The sequence below is a fragment of the Ovis canadensis genome, chromosome 1, assembly GCF_042477335.2.
Source record: "Ovis canadensis isolate MfBH-ARS-UI-01 breed Bighorn chromosome 1, ARS-UI_OviCan_v2, whole genome shotgun sequence".
In the NCBI taxonomy this organism is placed as follows: Eukaryota; Metazoa; Chordata; class Mammalia; order Artiodactyla; family Bovidae; genus Ovis; species Ovis canadensis.
In genome coordinates this window covers 80,331,627-80,348,977 of record NC_091245.1, presented here as the reverse complement: position 1 = coordinate 80,348,977, position 17,351 = coordinate 80,331,627, and the positions used below count along the sequence as shown (strand labels likewise).

Below are 17,351 nucleotides of genomic sequence, written 5' to 3'. Positions count from 1 at the left end.
ATTTCTTCCTGGTTCAGTTTTGGAAAATTGTACTTTTCTAAGAATTTGTCCATTTCTTCCACGTTGTCCATTTTATTGGCATACAACTGCTGATAGTAGTCTCTTATGATCCTTTGTATTTCTGTGTTGTCTGTTGTGATCTCTCCATTTTCATTTCTAATTTTATTGATTTGATTTTTCTCTCTTTGCTTCTTGATGAGTCTGGCTAATGGTTTGTCAATTTTATTTATCCTTTCAAAGAACCAGCTTTTGGCTTTGTTGATTTTTGCTATGGTCTCTTTTGTTTCTTTTGCATTTATTTCTGCCCTAATTTTTAAGATTTCTTTCCTTCTACTAACTCTGGGGTTCTCCAACTCTTCCTTTTCTAGTTGATTTAGTTGTAGAGTTAGGTTATTTATTTGACTTTTTTCTTGTTTCTTGAGGTATGCCTGTATTGCTATGAACTTTCCTCTTAGCACTGCTTTTATAGTGTCCCACAGGTTTTGGGTTGTTGTGTTTTCATTTTCATTAGTTTCTATGCATATTTTGATTTCTTTTTTGATTTCTTCTGTGATTTGTTGGTTATTCAGAAGTGTGTTGTTCAACCTCCATATGTTAGAATTTTTAATAGTTTTTCTCCTGTAATTGAGATCTAATCTTAATGCATTATGGTCAGAAAAGATGCTTGGAATGATTTCGATTTTTTTGAATTTATCAAGTTTAGATTTATGGCCCAGGATGTGATCTATCCTGGAGAAGGTTCCATGAGCACTTGAAAAAAAGGTGAAATTCGTTGTTTTGGGGTGAAATGTCCTATAGATATCAATTAGGTCTAACTGATCTAATGTATCATTTAAAGTTTGCGTTTCTTTGTTAATTTTCTGTTTAGTTGATCTGTCCATAGGTGTGAGTGGGGTATTAAAGTCTCCCACTATTATTGTGTTATTGTTGATTTCCCCTTTCATACTTGTTAGCATTTGTCTTACATATTGCGGTGCTCCTATATTGGGTGCATATATATTTATAATTGTTATATCTTCTTCTTGGATTGTTCCTTTGATCATTATGTAGTGGCCTTCTTTGTCTCTTTTCACAGCCTTTGTTTTAAAGTCTATTTTATCGGATATGAGTATTGCCACTCCTGCTTTCTTTTGGTCTCTATTCGCGTGGTATATCTTTTTCCAGCCCTTCACTTTCAGTCTGTATGTGTCCCTTGTTTTGAGGTGGGTCTCTTGTAAGCAGCATATAGAGGGGTCTTGTTTTTGTATCCATTCGGCCAGTCTTTGTCTTTTGGTTGGGGCGTTCAACCCATTTACGTTTAAGGTAATTATTGATAAGTATGATCCCATTGCCATTTACTTTATTGTTTTGGGTTCGGGTTTATACACCCTTTTCGTGTTTCCTGTCTAGAGGATATCCTTTAGAATTTGTTGGAGAGCTGGTTTGGTGGTGCTGAATTCTCTCAGCTTTTGCTTGTCTGTAAAGCTTTTGATTTCTCCTTCGTATTTGAATGAGATCCTTGCTGGGTACAGTAATCTGGGCTGTAGGTTATTGTCTTTCATCACTTTAAGTATGTCTTGCCATTCCCTCCTGGCCTGAAGAGTTTCTATTGACAGATCAGCTGTTATCCTTATGGGAATCCCCTTGTGTGTTATTTGTTGTTTTTCCCTTGCTGCTTTTAATATTTGTTCTTTGTGTTTGATCTTTGTTAATTTGATTAATATGTGTCTTGGGGTGTTTCGCCTTGGGTTTATCCTATTTGGGACTCTCTGTGTTTCTTGGACTTGGGTGATTATTTCCTTCCCCATTTTAGGGAAGTTTTCAACTATTATCTCCTCAAGGATTTTCTCATGATCTTTCTTTCTGTCTTCTTCTTCTGGGACTCCTATAATTCGAATGCTGGAGCGTTTCATATTGTCCTGGAGGTCTCTGAGATTGTCCTCGTTTCTTTTAATTCGTTTTTCTTGTTTCCTCTCTGATTCATTTATTTCTACCATTCTATCTTCTATTTCACTAATCCTATCTTCTGCCTCCGTTATTCTACTATTTGTTGCCTCCAGAGTGTTTCTGATCTCATTTATTGTGTTATTCATTATATTTTGACTCTTTTTTATTTCTTCTAGGTCCTTGTTAAACCTTTCTTGCATCTTCTCAATCCTTGTCTCTAGGCTATTTATCTGTGATTCCATTTTGATTTCAAGATTTTGGATCATTTTCACTATCAATATTCGGAATTCCTTCTCCGGTAGATTCCCTACTTCTTCCTCTTTTGTTTGGTTTGGTGGGCAACTCTCCTGTTCCTTTACCTGCTGAGTATTCCTCTGTCTCTTCATCTTGGTTATATTGCTGCGTTTGGGGTGGCCTTTTTATATTCTGATAATTTGTGGAGTTCTCTTTATTATGGAGCTTCCTAACTTTGGGTGGGGTTCTATCAGTGGCTTGTCAAGGTTTCCTGGTTAGGGAGGCTTGTGTTGGAGTTTTGGTGGGTGGAGCTGGGTTTCTTCTCTCTGGAGTGCAATGGAGTGACCCGTAATGGGTTATGAGACATCAAAGGTTTTGGGATAATTTTGAGCTGCCTGTATATTGAGGCTCAGGGGAGTGTTCCTGTGTTGCTGGAGAATTTGCGTGGTATGTCTTGTTTTGGAACTTGTTGGCCCTTGGGTGGAGCTTGGTTTCAGTGTAGGTATGAAGGCATTTGATGAGCTCCTATTGCTTAATGTTCCCTGAATTCAAGAGTTCTCTAATGTTTTCAGGCTTTGGGTTTAAGCTTCCTGCTTCTGGTTTTCAGTTTTATTTTCACAGTAGCCTCTAGACTTCTCCATCTATACAGCACCGATGATAAAACATCTAGGTTAAAGATGAAAAGTTTCTCCACCTTGAGGAACACTCAGAGAGGTTCACTGAGTTACAAGGAGAAGAGAAGATGGAGGGGGTAGTTAGAGGTAACTGGAATGAGATGCGGTGAGATCAAGAGAGGAGAGAGCAAGCTAGCCAGTAGTCACTTCCTTATGTGCGCTCTATAGTCTGGACCGCTCAGAGGTATTTACAGAGTTATACGGGGAAGAGGAGAGGGAGGAAGTAGACAGAGGTGACCAGGAGGATAAGAGAGAGGAATGAGTAGGAGAGAGACAAATCCTGCCAGTAATCAGTTCCTTAGGTGTTCTCTACCGTCTGGAACACACAGAGATTCACAGAGTTGGATAGAGAAGAGATGGGGGAGAAAAGAGACAGAGGCCACCTGGTGGAGAAAGAGGAGAGGCCAGAGGAGGAGAGAGTGGACAAGTCAGTAATCTCGCTCTCAGGTAAACTTGGGTAGTGAAGTTTGGGTTTTTAAATGTACAAAATTGACAACAAAGATTAAAAATCTGGAGTAGAGGTTGGATTTTCAAAGATACAATATTAAAGAAAAGCAGAAGGAAAAAGGAAGAAAGAAAAAAAAGAATTATTAAAAAACAAACAAACAAACAAAAAAACAAAACACCAACAACCATCCAAAGAGTATATATGGTGTTTGCCTTAAAAAAAAAAAGTCTTTTTTTTTAAAAAATAGTAATACTAGGTTATAGAAATAAAAATTAGAGGAGAAATAGAAGACTTAACAATTAAAAAAAAGCTCTGAAAAAAAAGAAAAAAAAAGCAAAAGGCAAAAAAAAAAAAAAGAATGATTTTAAAAATATTTAAAAATTAAAAATATATCTGGCTCTTCTCTGATGTTATGGGCCGTGTGGGCTCACTTCCAAGGTGGTTCCCTCTGTTTAACTTCTTCTGTTTGCTGGTTTTTAGGCTCACTAGTTCAGTCGCGCTGTGGGGAGGGGGGATGCTGCAAACAAATAGCACTGCCGTGTGTACACAGTATCTCTGCCCCGCTTGACCTGTCCTTTCTCGTGGCGTACAAACCGCTCCGGCTCTACGATGCTCAGCCGGGAACCGTCTGGGGCCGGCCCTAGGCTGCGTGCACTTCCCCGGTCCAAGCCGCTCAGGTTCGGCCCTCAGGCAGCCCTCAGAGGCACAAATGCGGCTGGGACTGTGCTTTGTGCCCTTCCCAGGTCCGAGTAGCTCAGGAGTTTGGCGAGCGCGATCGCCGCGGCTTGTCACCTTTTCCGCCGCTACCGCTCAGCTCTCTGGGTGGACCGCTGGCGCACCCCGTGAGGCAGACTGTGACTGTCCAGCACCCCCAGAAGTCTTAGCAAAGGAGCCTGCTTGCAGTTAGGTAAGTAAAGTCTCTCCGGGTCTGCAATTGCCCCTTTCCAGTCCTTACGGCTCTGGCTGCCTGTCCCCGGCGGGGAATGGTCTGCAGCCGGCTTTTTCCGCTCCGTCCTTTGTTCTGTGCTCAGTCCTGGCGGTGTCTTATGTTCGAGCTTTTCGCGTGGTAGCTATCCCACAGTCTGGTTTGCTAGCCCAAGTTAGATCATTCTGGTTGCGCTTGGGGCGTTCCTGCCCGATTCTTGCAAAGCTCTGCAGCCCGCGCCTCCCGCGCGTCCCTGCCCTGCCCCCACTTCCCAATGGCGGATGCAGGCGTCTGTGCTGCTTTTCCGCTGGGGGAGTTACTGGTGGGCTTGTAATCTCTTGGTTTTAATTATTTATCTATTTTTCCTTCCTGTTATGTTGCCCTCTGTGTTTCCAAGGCTCGCCACAGACTCGGCAGGGAGAGTGTTTCCTGGTGTTTGGAAACCTCTCTTCTTAAAATTCCCTTCCCGGGACGGGCTTCCCTTCCCGGGACGGAGCTCCCTCCCCACCTCCTTTGTCTCCTTTTTCGTCTTTTATATTTTTTCCTACCTGTTTTTGAAGACAATGGTCTGCTTTTCTGGTTGCCTGATGTCCTCTGCCAGCCTACAGAAGTTGTTTTGTGGAGTTTGCTCGGCGTTGAAATGTTCTTTTGAGGAATTTGTGAGGGAGAACGTGATCTTCCCGTCCTATTCCTCCGCCATCTTTTTCTGTCTCTTGAAAAGATCTTTAAAGGACAGTGACATAATTAGTGTTGTGTTTAAAAATATCAGTCAATACAATACATAGAAAACAGATTAGGAGAGAGCCAAGTTCATAGCTATTTAAATAGTCCATGAAAAGTATCAGAAGGCCCAATTCACTTCACTGGCAATAGATTCAGAATCCAGATAAGAATAAGGGGGTTACAGGGATCCTTTCAACTGAACTATATTATGTTAAAAAACAAAAGCTCAGTTGAATAAATTTGAAGATCTAATTGACTTTATTAGGAAATTCATGAATCAGGCAGCATTCCTCTAACAACTAGAAGAGCCTGCTGAGGGACTGTACAAAATAGAAGATTTTTTATAGGAAGAATGGTAGGGAATGGGAGCTAAATATTAGCAAAAGAAAAAAAAGTGGGGGTTATCTTTAGGCTAGAATATCTTTTTGTGGGGGAAGGAATGGGAAAAGCCAGGGTTTTATTATGCAGTTTTTCTCCTTTTCTCTGGGGGTGGAAAGGGCCCAAGTGGCAGATTACCTCATTGGTGGAAAATAAAATATTCCAGACTGGTTGGTTACAATATTTCTGGGTAAGGTAAAAACTGCAGTTAGGTTAGGCACTAAGTCTAGGTTTGGTATCATGGGCATGAAGGTAAATGATGCCATTTGGGGCCTGGTATTTGTAAATACTCCAACCTGGTATTTAAAAGTACCAGGGGGATTGTAAATACAATAAAAAAGATACCGAAAAAGGCTGGTATTTACAAATACCAGGGGAATTGAAGAGTAGTATAAAAGGCCAGTGAGTCCATAGAAATCTAAGAATTATAGTTTAGAGATCTCTTTACAGTATTCCTATAATAAATAGACACATAAATCCAAATATGTCCTTTCCTTCTTTCTTAAAACCATTAGGAAGAAATAACATTTGTTGAAAGCTCATGAAAGGCACCATTCTAAGTGTTATATGAATGCTAAATGTCTAATCCTCCCAAAAACAATATTAATGAGAAATTACTTTAATTTTAATTTAGGTAAAGAAAATTGACACAGACAACTTGTCTAATCATACACAGCAGTGAATGGCAAAACCTAGACCTAAACTCAGGCAGTGTGGATCTTAAGCCATTCTCATCCACTGTTTATACTTTCTGGAGATATAATTTTTGGTAAACAGGTTAAATATATTTTGGCTAAAGTTTTGAGCAGAAAAAAAAAAAATGTTACTCATGTCATCAGTCCACTGGTGGCAATTCAAACCAGAAATGGAATGAGATCATAAGAAGAATATAATGTAAAAAGGCAGAAGAGAAGGTCCTTATTGAATACGGATGTTTAAGAGATGAGCAGAAGATGGGGAACCTGGAAAGAAGTTGGAGAAAGAGAGGCTTGATAAGAAAGTAAGTGTCAACAAAAATAAAAGAAGGGTCAATCAAGAAGTTAACTTCACTAGTGCTTAGACCATGGCTTTTGAAATGGCAGTTTCAACTAGTGATGAAGAAACAACAACATAAAATACAATGTGTTAAGTTGAAAATGAAGAGGAATAAACTGAAGAAAGTTAAAGTAGTCTTTTATTTTGAAGTTAGGATTGGAAAAAAGCACAATAAATAAGTATTTAAAAGAATATGTAAAATAAACATGGAACAGAATATGATGGAATGATTTCACAAATATTCTGAAGAGAAAGAAAGAGAAGTTGAAGGTGTAAAAATAGAAGAAATCAAAGTGATGGATCAGTATCAGAGGTGATGAGAACAAATACAAACTAGAATATATGTGAAAAGTGAGAGTGAAAGTGTTAGTCACTCAGTCATGTCTGACTCTGCAAGCCCATGGACTGTAGCCCACCGGGCTCCTCTGTCCATGAGATTCTCCCAGCAAGAGTACTGGAGTGGGTTGCCATTTGTATTTATCTTTAATATAGTAGGGAAGAATCAAGTCTCAACTGAAATTAGAAGGAATTAGATAAGAACAATTTGGTCACCAACTAATGAGGAAAACTGTAAATCAGGGAGCAAGAAAATGCCAGCAAAGCTCTGAGGGAGCTCTTTTAGGAATGCAAGAAGAAGCTAGCCAGTGATATGTACAATGATCTCCAATTAGTAACAACATCTTGTTGAGCTTAGAGGCCATATTTTCAAAGAAAACAAACTGCTAATTTGGATGATTTTCACCTAAATACTGAGTGAATGACCCTGTAGGAACTGAGCATGTAAATTTATGGATTGATTACCCATAGTGTATGTACTGGATTGTTGCAAGAAAAAGACAAGGGACTAAGCTGGTAATGGTATTAAGTGATGAAAGAAGTAAAGAGATCACAAGAATTAAATTTATTCACAGAAAGCTGAATATGCTGAAAAGGCAGGAGAAAAAAATTGGTTGGAAACAGTGAGAGTACATTTGAAAGACAGAACATGTGGTCATGACGATGATAATGAGGGGAGAGTGATGGAAATTAGTCATTTAAGCAGTGTAGAGATAAAGAGCTACAGTGTGAAAACAGAAAAAAAAATTGTATAAGGTTTATACATGGGCCAATCACATATATGGTGAAGTCATGTGAGAAGATGCCAGAGAAGATTCTAATCATCAAGATTTAAACAGAATAAATTAGAAGCTTGGCAGATAAAGAGGGAGAAGAGTGATACTGGATAGGATAGATAAGTACCAAGAACTTTTAAAGATGGAAGACATTTACATAAGATGAAAGCAGAAGTGGAAAGCTATGGAAAAGTCAATCCTCACTTGAGCTAAGTGGAGAATGGTAGAGAGAACACTCATGATGAATGCAGGAACAGACTAATATTAGAGGAAACTTAGGTTCTAGTGAAAGATGAGAGATCGGTGGTGAATACTGCTGAGGACGTGTGGGAGTTGTTTCCCATGGAATAGAGATTCTGTAGAGAATAGTAGGGAAAATGACAGAAAGAGGAATTTGGATGGGCCTAGGAAGAGGACAAAGACACTGAAAAGCATGGAAATTAGATTAAGTCAGCAGTCAGCTACCCCAGATTTGACTTCTACTTGGCAGTCACCAGAAAGCTAATTGCAAACATCCAATACGTGGACTTTATCAGTCTAAATTTCTCAGTGGATACTAGAATTTTTTTTTTTTCAAGTGTAAGTGGAGATGTCAACCTGGAGTTTTTAAATAGCCACACAATTCACACTCTGAAAACTTTACTGAGGACAGCAAAAGAAATATTAAGAAATTGTTAGGCTCCTTCCAAGGAGACCTTGGCCCCTTTGGGCAAAGTTAGTTATTTGTTTAGAAGTTCACCTGAGTGAGAAATAACAGCTGCTTTGGGGCTGCAGCAGATTATCAGCTTCTCTGTAGGGTGTTACCTAGAGCAAGGTTTGATTCCGCTGTGTATGTAAAAGTCGCTCAGTCACATCCAACTCCTTGCGACCCCATGGACTATAATACTAGAGTGGGTAGCCCTTGCCCTCTCCAGGGGATGTTTCCAATCCAGGGGTCAAACCCAGGTGTCCCATATTGCAGGCAGATTCTTTACCAGCTGAGCCACAAGGGAAACCTTGATTCCACTGTAAATCAGATCTAATCATTCCATTATGAAGACCAGCAACCTCTAGTACAGAAATCAGTCCTGTAGCCCTTCCTTATATGACCTTAAGTTTCTAGACTAGCTGTGGAGTGTCAGACAAACCACTTTTTACACAAAAGCAATGAGATGGGCTAAAGGGACAATTTGTTGGAAAATCTGAGTTAGAAATTGATGGCCAAGGTTTTTTATTTTTTATTTTTTTCAGAAATGGCTGGTGGCTCAGACAGTAAAACATAGGCCTGCGATGAGAGAGACCTGGGTTCAGTCCTTCGGTTGGGAAGATCCTCTAGAGGAGGAAATGGCAACCCACTCTAGTATTCTTGCTTGGAGAATCCCCATGGACAGAGGAGTCTGGTGGGCTACAGTCCATAGCATCACATAGTTGGACATGACTGAGCAAGGAAGTATGCACACACACACACACACAAACAACATACCTATGGAGGGTAAAAGAGAAAATAGTTTATAGTTTTACTACATTGGAAATACCAGAGACTTTGGAGCAGATCAAACCTAGATTAAAGTTCACAAGTGTGACATAGTTGCTCACTGATGTAGGAAAAATATTATACAGCATCTTGAATTTTCTAGTTACACATAAAATTGTAGTAATAAAATTATTTTGAGAAAGATGCCTATCAGTCTGCCTGAAAGATTAATATTATAGGACTCAGTGCAGTTTGAGTACCCTCTAAAATTGAATTGTAGATTAATCAAATAATAAATAGTTTAACATGCTACAATAACACTAACCACTAGTAAAATTCATATTACATTTTTATAGTTTCTAATTTTTCATGTGTGATAAACTAAAAGTTTGAAGAAGTACTTTCATCATTAGCCTGTTCTTTAGAAGGACTTTTTCAGGATCATTTTGACAAAGTTCTTTGATGACATTTTTGAGGAACTGATGAATTGAGATGCCTATCTTTTTAACCCACTTAACAAATAATCTTGAAATAATTATAGATTCGCAGGAAGTTGCAAAGATAGTATAGTGAGGTTCAGTGTAAACTTTATCCTGGCTCATCCAATGGTTATACCTTACATAAATATAGTACAGTATCAAAACTAAGAAACTGACATTGGTACAATTGGCACATATAGTTCTATGCCATTTTATTATATGTGCAGATTCATGTAATCACCTCAGCAATCAAGATACATAGCCACTGCATCAGCATAAGAGTCACCTCATGGTACCTCTTTATCTGTCAAATCCCATCCTTACTATCCTCAGTCCCTGGAAACCACACATATGTTTTTTATCTCTGTACTGTTATGATTTTAAAAATTCATGTCAATGGAATTATATAGTAGTTTGCAGCCTTTTGAGATTGGCTTTTTTGCACAACATAATAGCCTTGAGATACATACAAGTTGTTGTATATACCAATAATTCACTTGTTTTTATTCCTGAGTAGTATTCCATGGCAATAAAAATACCACTATTTGTTAAATCTTTCACCCACTGAGGGACAGTTTGGTTGTTTCCAGTTTCTGGCTATTACAAATAAGGCTGGTATAAACAACTATCTGCAAGTTTTTGTGTGGGTAAAAGTTTTTGCTTTCTGGACAAACACCCAAGTGCATCTGGTGGGTCGTTAAGGCAAGAGCATGCTTTATATATGTATGCGTGTGTGTGTCTATGAAACCTATTTTCCAGAGTGAAAATACCTTCCAGAATGACTGTATCATTTTTACATCCTCACACACAACATGTAAGAAATCCAATTTTCCTGAAACCTTGTAAGTATTTGATATTACAGCTATTTTATTTTTATTTTTAGCCATTCTTATAGATGTATAGTACTAGCTCTTCATGTTTTTAAGTTAGCGTTTCCCTGAAAGGTAATGTTATTCAATATCTGTTTATATATGCTTATTTCCCATCTGTACTTCTTTGGGTTTTTTTTTTCTTATTGTTTTACTTTATTTTACTTTACAATACTGTATTGGTTTTGCCATACATTGACATGAATCCACTACGGGTGTACATGCGTTCCCATCTGTACTTCTTTGGTAAAACATTTTTTCATGTCCTTTGATAATTTTGTAATTGGATTGTTTACTTTTGTTTTTCTGTTGAGTTTTGAATGCTCTTTAAATATTTTTAAATATGAGTCTTTCAGCAGATATAGGATTGGAAAATATTTTGCCTAATCTCTAGCTTTTTTTTTTAATCCTTTCAATAAGATCTTTTATAGAGCAAAAGATTTAATTCTAATAAGTTCCATTTTAACAATATTCATTTTTTATACAGTTGTGGATTTAATACCATTCCTTTTCTGTCTTTTACTTAATAAATTGATAATAAATTGATAAGGTCTTTGTTGTTTGATACAGGATCAATCTCTATAAAATTTTCTAAGCAGCATTTATCACTACTTGTAAAATTACTGTTGTCTCTCAGTATTGGTAAACTGGCTCTAGGACTTGCTGTGGATACCCAAATCCGGGGATGTTTAAGTCCCATAGCTAACCATTCATATCTGTGGATTACGTATCTGCAGATTAAACAACTGTAGATCACAAGCATTGTACATGATCTGTAGTTGGCTGAATCTGAGAATGCAGAATTAAAAATAGACAAAGCTAACTGTTTACTAATTGTTTCAAGTTTCAATTTTCATACTGCTAATAATAAAAAACAGAAAAGCTCATGTTTTATCATCAACCACATAGTAGGCCAGTGATTTGTAATAAGCCTTGCAGGATAAGCAACAAGGTCCTACTAGATAGCACAGGGAACTATATTCAATAACCTGGGGTAAACCATAATGGAAAGGATACAAACATTATGCATGTTTGTGTATAACTGAGTCACTTTTCTGTATACCAGAAACTAATACAATACTGCAAATTAACTATACTTCAATGAAAAATCAATTAAAATAATAGAATAATCTATATAGTGTTACATTTGATATTTGCAGCCATTCTTTGGATTATGTACAATTATTTATTCCCAATATCAACACTTAGAGCTCAGAAGGTTTAAATAAACTAAATGCATGTTTTAATCACAATGCTAAGATCAGATCTAGTTTTGAGCTGATTTGTGCATATATTGTCTATGACAAAGTATAGCTCTATCTACTGCCTTGTTGCTCTGTTTATTTTATTTACAACCTAAACACCTGAAAAATCCTTCAATTTGACAACAACACAGAGTTTCAGAGATTTTTGTCCCACGAATTTATCTAACTCCACTGGTGTAGTTATTCAAAACAAATGTCTTTTTTCTTTTTAAATAAATAATTGGATATAGAGTCAGTTATGACTGGATTGCAATTCATTTCTCTTTGAAAAAATAAATATAATTGTTTGGCACACAGTTGAGTAGAAAGATAACTAAAAACATTCAGAGCCCTTTCTATAATATTGTGAAGACTATATTACTTTTTTTTAGAAACAGTTTCTAACTTTTTCTTTTTTTAATAAAGTGATAATCTATCAATAAGGGTAATCATAATAATTAATTTCTTATTTTTTCAATAAATTTTCCACATACTCAATTCTATTTAATTGTTTATGAGTTTTAACACAGAAAGGATATTTTAAATAGCTATAAAAAAGTAAAAGGAAATAAATTAAGTAAAACAAATTAACTTTCTTATTACCTAATCTTCCTAAAACTGGATGCAAATAATAAAATTATTTAATATTATTTTTAATGTCTTCATAAGTATACTTCAAATTCTAATGCACACTTGTTGATTGAACATCTGAATTTTTTTTACAGTTTTTTTTTTTCCTACTTTACTGAAATTCCCACTATCTAGTCACCTAGTACCAAATTCACAGTCCTGAGTGAGTTCTATAAAATTGAGGAGGCCTAGCTGAATACAAAGTCTCAGTCTTCAGCATGAATCCATGTCTGATGTGTGACTGTATTTGACAAGGTAAAAGGAAACCTTTATATATTATTTATTGCTTTTCCTTAAAGCCTTGAAAATTACGAAAGCTCTAAGTACCTATCAATATTTCACTTGGGTCTTCTACTGGGAACTGTGCAACTGATGAAGATCAATGCAAAAGACACTTTTCAGTTTTCCAAATTTTATCTTTCAGTATGCTTTTTGATGTGATATTTCACTAACAGTTCTTCCCAATATGCCTTCTAATGATTGCTCATTCCTCATGTAGTCTGTACTTGCCCATCTTTGTTAGATAATTTACCAATTATAAAGTGATTTATAATCACTTGATTAGAAAAATCACAGAACAATATTTGTGATATTGTTGTCTCCTAATGAGTTTCCCCTTAAGTGTCAGCTTGACTTCATGATTCTTTAAAAAAAAAAAAAAAAAACAGAACATGAAAGAAGTGATAGACCATCATTTCTAATGTGTGTGTGCTTAGTGGCTCAGTCATGTACAATTTTTTGCAACACTATGGACTGTACCTTGCCAGGCTCCTCTGTCCATGGGATTTCCCAGGTAAGAATACTGGAGTGGGTTGCCATTTCCTCCTCCAGGGGATCGTCCCAAACCAGGGATCAAATCCAAGTTTCTTGCGTTGGAAGGCAGATTCTTTACCACTGAGCCATCTGGGAATTCCATCATTTATAATACTAGGTTATAAAAAAGATTGTGGCATTTGGATGTTTTCTCACTTTCTCTCAAATCACAAGCTTCTGGAAGAAATCAGCTGTATATTCTGAGGCAGCCCAACAGAGACACAAGAATAAACTTAGAGCAGGGACATTTTGAGACTTGCCAACCAACAGACTAGTGAGTGAGCTTTGAAGCAGAACCTATCTCAGTTAAGTCGAATTGACTTCAGTACTAGCTAATATCTTGATTAACATCTCTTGAGAGATCCTAAGTAAGAACCATCCAGCTAGAACCAAAGTGGCTGCCCTGAGCACAGAGGGCGGCGAGTTGGCCGCGTCTGACTATAGAGCACTTCAGCCTCCTCTGTCCATGGGATTTCCCAGGTACCTTGCTTTTCTGTCAAGAACTGACAGTGTAGGAGTTAAAGGATGCTACTTTTGCAGACACTCTGTCGAACCTTTGAAGATGGTAGAGTAGCATTCAATTTGGCAGGAAGCACCTGTGCATCAGGCTATGGTAGAAGGTGTTTCTTAAAGGCAAAAAGCACCACAGCAGTAGCAGTTCCCAGAGCAGTGAAATCAGTACCAAGAGCAAGTTGGTAGACTCTAACCTTGGGGGACTGTCATGTTCCAGCACCGTGGCAAGCCTCGACACCGATTCCACCAAGAACACAGGACAAAGCAACAATTCAGACACCTGGGCAGAACTTCGAATAAAGTATGTTGGTACCATTGAGAAACTAAAACTTTCAGAGGGGGAAAGTTCGAAGGGCCACTGGACCTGATAAGTTATATAGTTACTGCCCAGCAAGATGGAAAGTTGTCCTTTGTTCCTCTGGAGGAAGAATTTATTATGGGAATTTCCAAGTATTATATAAAGGTATCCACATCAGATCAGTATGGTGTTCTGTGTCGGCTCGCTCTGTATTTAATCATCCAGATCGTGTGTTTCCACGACGGTCTCGAGGCAGGAAAGAGCTTTCTGGCTCTGAAGACCACAGATGCGAGCAACCAAGAATACAACCTGTGGGTTTACCAGTGCAACAGCCTGGAACAAGCACAAGTAATCTGCAAAGTTTTACCAACTGCTTTCAACTCTGTATTGACATCTGAGAAAACTTGACTTCTGCAATTAAGGGGGAAGACGGCTTCATGTGCAAGTTCAGCTGTTTTTTTGACAGTTGTGTTTCCAATCTGCAGTGATGACCTTTTAGGAAATATGAACGATCCTTTGCTTTTGATTTTCTGAAGGAAATGCAATGTATAAAATGTCAGTCTTTTTTTTTTTTTAATTAAAATGTGTTTTATTTAACAGTGGAAACAAACAAAAAGAACCATCCAGTTAAACTATTCTCAAATATCTGACCCACTGTAACTGTGAAATAAGAAATGTGCTATTTTCATTTTCAAAGTTTGAGCTTTTTAGTATGGTAATAAATATAATGTGGTGTGGTTTTGAACTATGGTGTTGGAGAAGACTCTTGAGAGTCCCTTGGGGTGCAAGGAGATCAGACCAGTCAATCCTAAAGGAAATCAGTCCTGAATATTCATTGGTAGGACTGATGCTGAAGCTGAAGCTCCAATACTTTGGCCATCTGATGCAAATAACTGACTCACTGGAAAATACCTTGATGCTGGGAAAGATTGAAGGCAAGAGGAGAAGGGGGCAATGGAGGATGAGATGGTTGGATGGCATCAAGATACAATGGACATGAATCTGAGCAAGCTCCGGGAGTTGGTGATGGACAGGGAAGCCTGGCTGCAGTCCATGGGATCCCAATGAGTAAGACATGACTGAGTGACCGTACTGAACTGAATAAATATAATACTCAAACATACATATTGAATAAATAAATGAATAAATGCATAAATGAATGAATGCCAGGACTTTGAGTTCTGTATCTATATCTGATTCTGACATCTATTACATGAGAAAAAGAATTCATTAAAGAGAACTGCAAATAATTATGATGTCTAACATTTATGATTGAACTGTCTACAAATGTAATAATAGTTGGGCTTCCGGGGTGGTGCTAATGATAGAGAACCTGCCTCTCAGTGCAGGAGATGGAAGAGATACAGTTTCAATCCCTGGGTTGGGAAGATTCCCTGGAGAAGGGTATGGCAACCCATTTCAGTATTCATGCCTATCATGGATAGAGGAGCCTAGTAGGCTATGATCCATAGGGTTGCAAAGAGTTGGACATGACTGAAGCAATTTAGCAGGTATGGGTAGCATATGTGCTAAGTTGTAGTAATTGCCCAGAAAATTGGATAGGTTTTAAAACAAGAAAAGATTTTAAGCAGAAATTATTTTAAATAGGTTTTTCAAGGAAGATTTTCAAACTCAGACACCCTCTCATCTATCCATGATGGCTTAAGCCTGATGCCTTAGGGCTGAATTAGATGAGGTGCCTCTCACTCTTTGATATTATGATAATTAGTACTTACTGAGCCCCCATGGGGTATATGTCCCATTCTGGGTGCTATTTGAAAGCTAGTTTAGTCATGATCCTTTTGATTTGATAAAGAGAATGCTCCATACATATTAATTACAAAAATCTTTCCAACTCATTAAATTTGTGACCTCTTTGCTTTTTTGAAATTATAACACAAATTGTCTGTACAATTCATTTGACAATAACTCATGTACTGGCTTGTGACATTTCTTAAATTGTTGTTTTATTGATGTTTAATTCTTCATGTAAGAAAACATTTCTGACTCATTATTTCATAATGTGCATCTCTACATTTTTAACCATACCAAGCCACACAGTCAAACTTACAGGTAGTTAATTCTAAATATTTGATACAATGACCGTATAGAAAATACCACCTTGTTATCACATTTTAGCTGTGATGTATACCTGTGCAATATAATTCTGAAGCCCAGGTCTCCCATTTGTATGTACTCTGCCTTTTTCTTTCTGTTGTATTCATCTAGAGATGTCTAGGTCACTCTTTACTTCTGAAGGATTTTGAATCATGGTTTATTGTCATGATTCTCCATGATTTTAATACCCAAGCTGTTGAGGAAATACAACAAAAGTGTTTGTTGCTTAGTCGTGTCCGACTCTTTGTGAACCCATGGACTGTAGCCAGACAGGCTCTTCCGGAACCCTGTGGTGGATTGCTGTTTCCTTCTCCAGGGGATCTTCCTGACCTAGGGATCAAATTCGGGTCTCCTGCATTACAGGCAGACTCTTTACCGTCTGAACCACCAGGAACTAGAGTAGTAGAAATAAAAAGTTTTACTACTGAATAAGTATTAAACCAGAATGTGATGTATATTACTGGCAATCTGCTAAGAGTTTTCAAGGACAGAAAGACATCTCATTCTTTAAATAGCCAAACAGGTAAAGCCCATTATTTACTTGTTTTCAAGATAACCAATAACTTGTCCTCTAATACGGAAACTGAGCAGCACTATTTTCAAAAACAATTTATCCCAAATTCATCTGGTAATTACTATTGGTGTTAACTGACTTTATCAAGAGGAAAAACAAAGTTATTGTATCTTTATGACAGGATATACTTTTACAACATGGAGCAAGACATCCATTAAAGTTAGGCTTCTACCCTCCCACAGATGTTTAGGTCCTTGATAAAGGCATCCCTGAGTCATATAACTGGGAAGAGGCTTGTCTAGTTTCTAAAAAGATTTATATACAGTTCAAAGAGACAGAGAAAGAACTTAAGTTTTACAAAGTAACTACTCTAATATAAGGAGAGAGAAGACTTGTCTTCTCTTATTTTCAACAGGGAGACTTAAGCATCTTATGTTTAATTATTATTTGTACTTACCATGCAGATAATCTTTTCAATACCTAGGATTCTCTCAGTATGTCCAACTACCCCAGTTATCTACTCCTGAAGTTATTGCTTAAATCTCATACTTACCAAACTATAAGAAAGTGAAAGTGAAGTTGCTCAGTTGTGTCTGACTCTTTGGGACCCCATGGACTGTAGCCTACCAGGCTCCTCTATCCATGAGATTTTCCAGGCAAGAGTGCTGGAATGGGTTGCCATTTCCTTCTCCAGCTATCTTCCTGACCCAGGAATCAAACAGAGGTCTCCTGCATTGCAGGCAGACACTTTACCATCTGAGCCACCGAGGAGGCCAACATCAAACTATAAACCTTTTGTTATTTCAATATGAAGCACTCCTTTCCCCAAAAATCACATTTGATTTTCCAACCCACTCCCTCAGAGCACTTGTTGTAAAGCATCTTTCTGTCCACCTGGACCTACAATCCATTGATCTTATATTTCCCTATTTTCCATTCCCATTATAACCTCACCTTCCTGATTA

General features: G+C 37.6%; 1 pseudogene; it reads left to right on the top strand.

Moving 5' to 3' along the window:
• LOC138434904 (integrin beta-1-binding protein 1 pseudogene) overlaps positions 1-14,162 on the top strand; it is a 68,263-nt pseudogene extending 54,101 nt beyond the window's left edge.
• Positions 14,163-17,351: the final 3,189 nt, after the last annotated feature.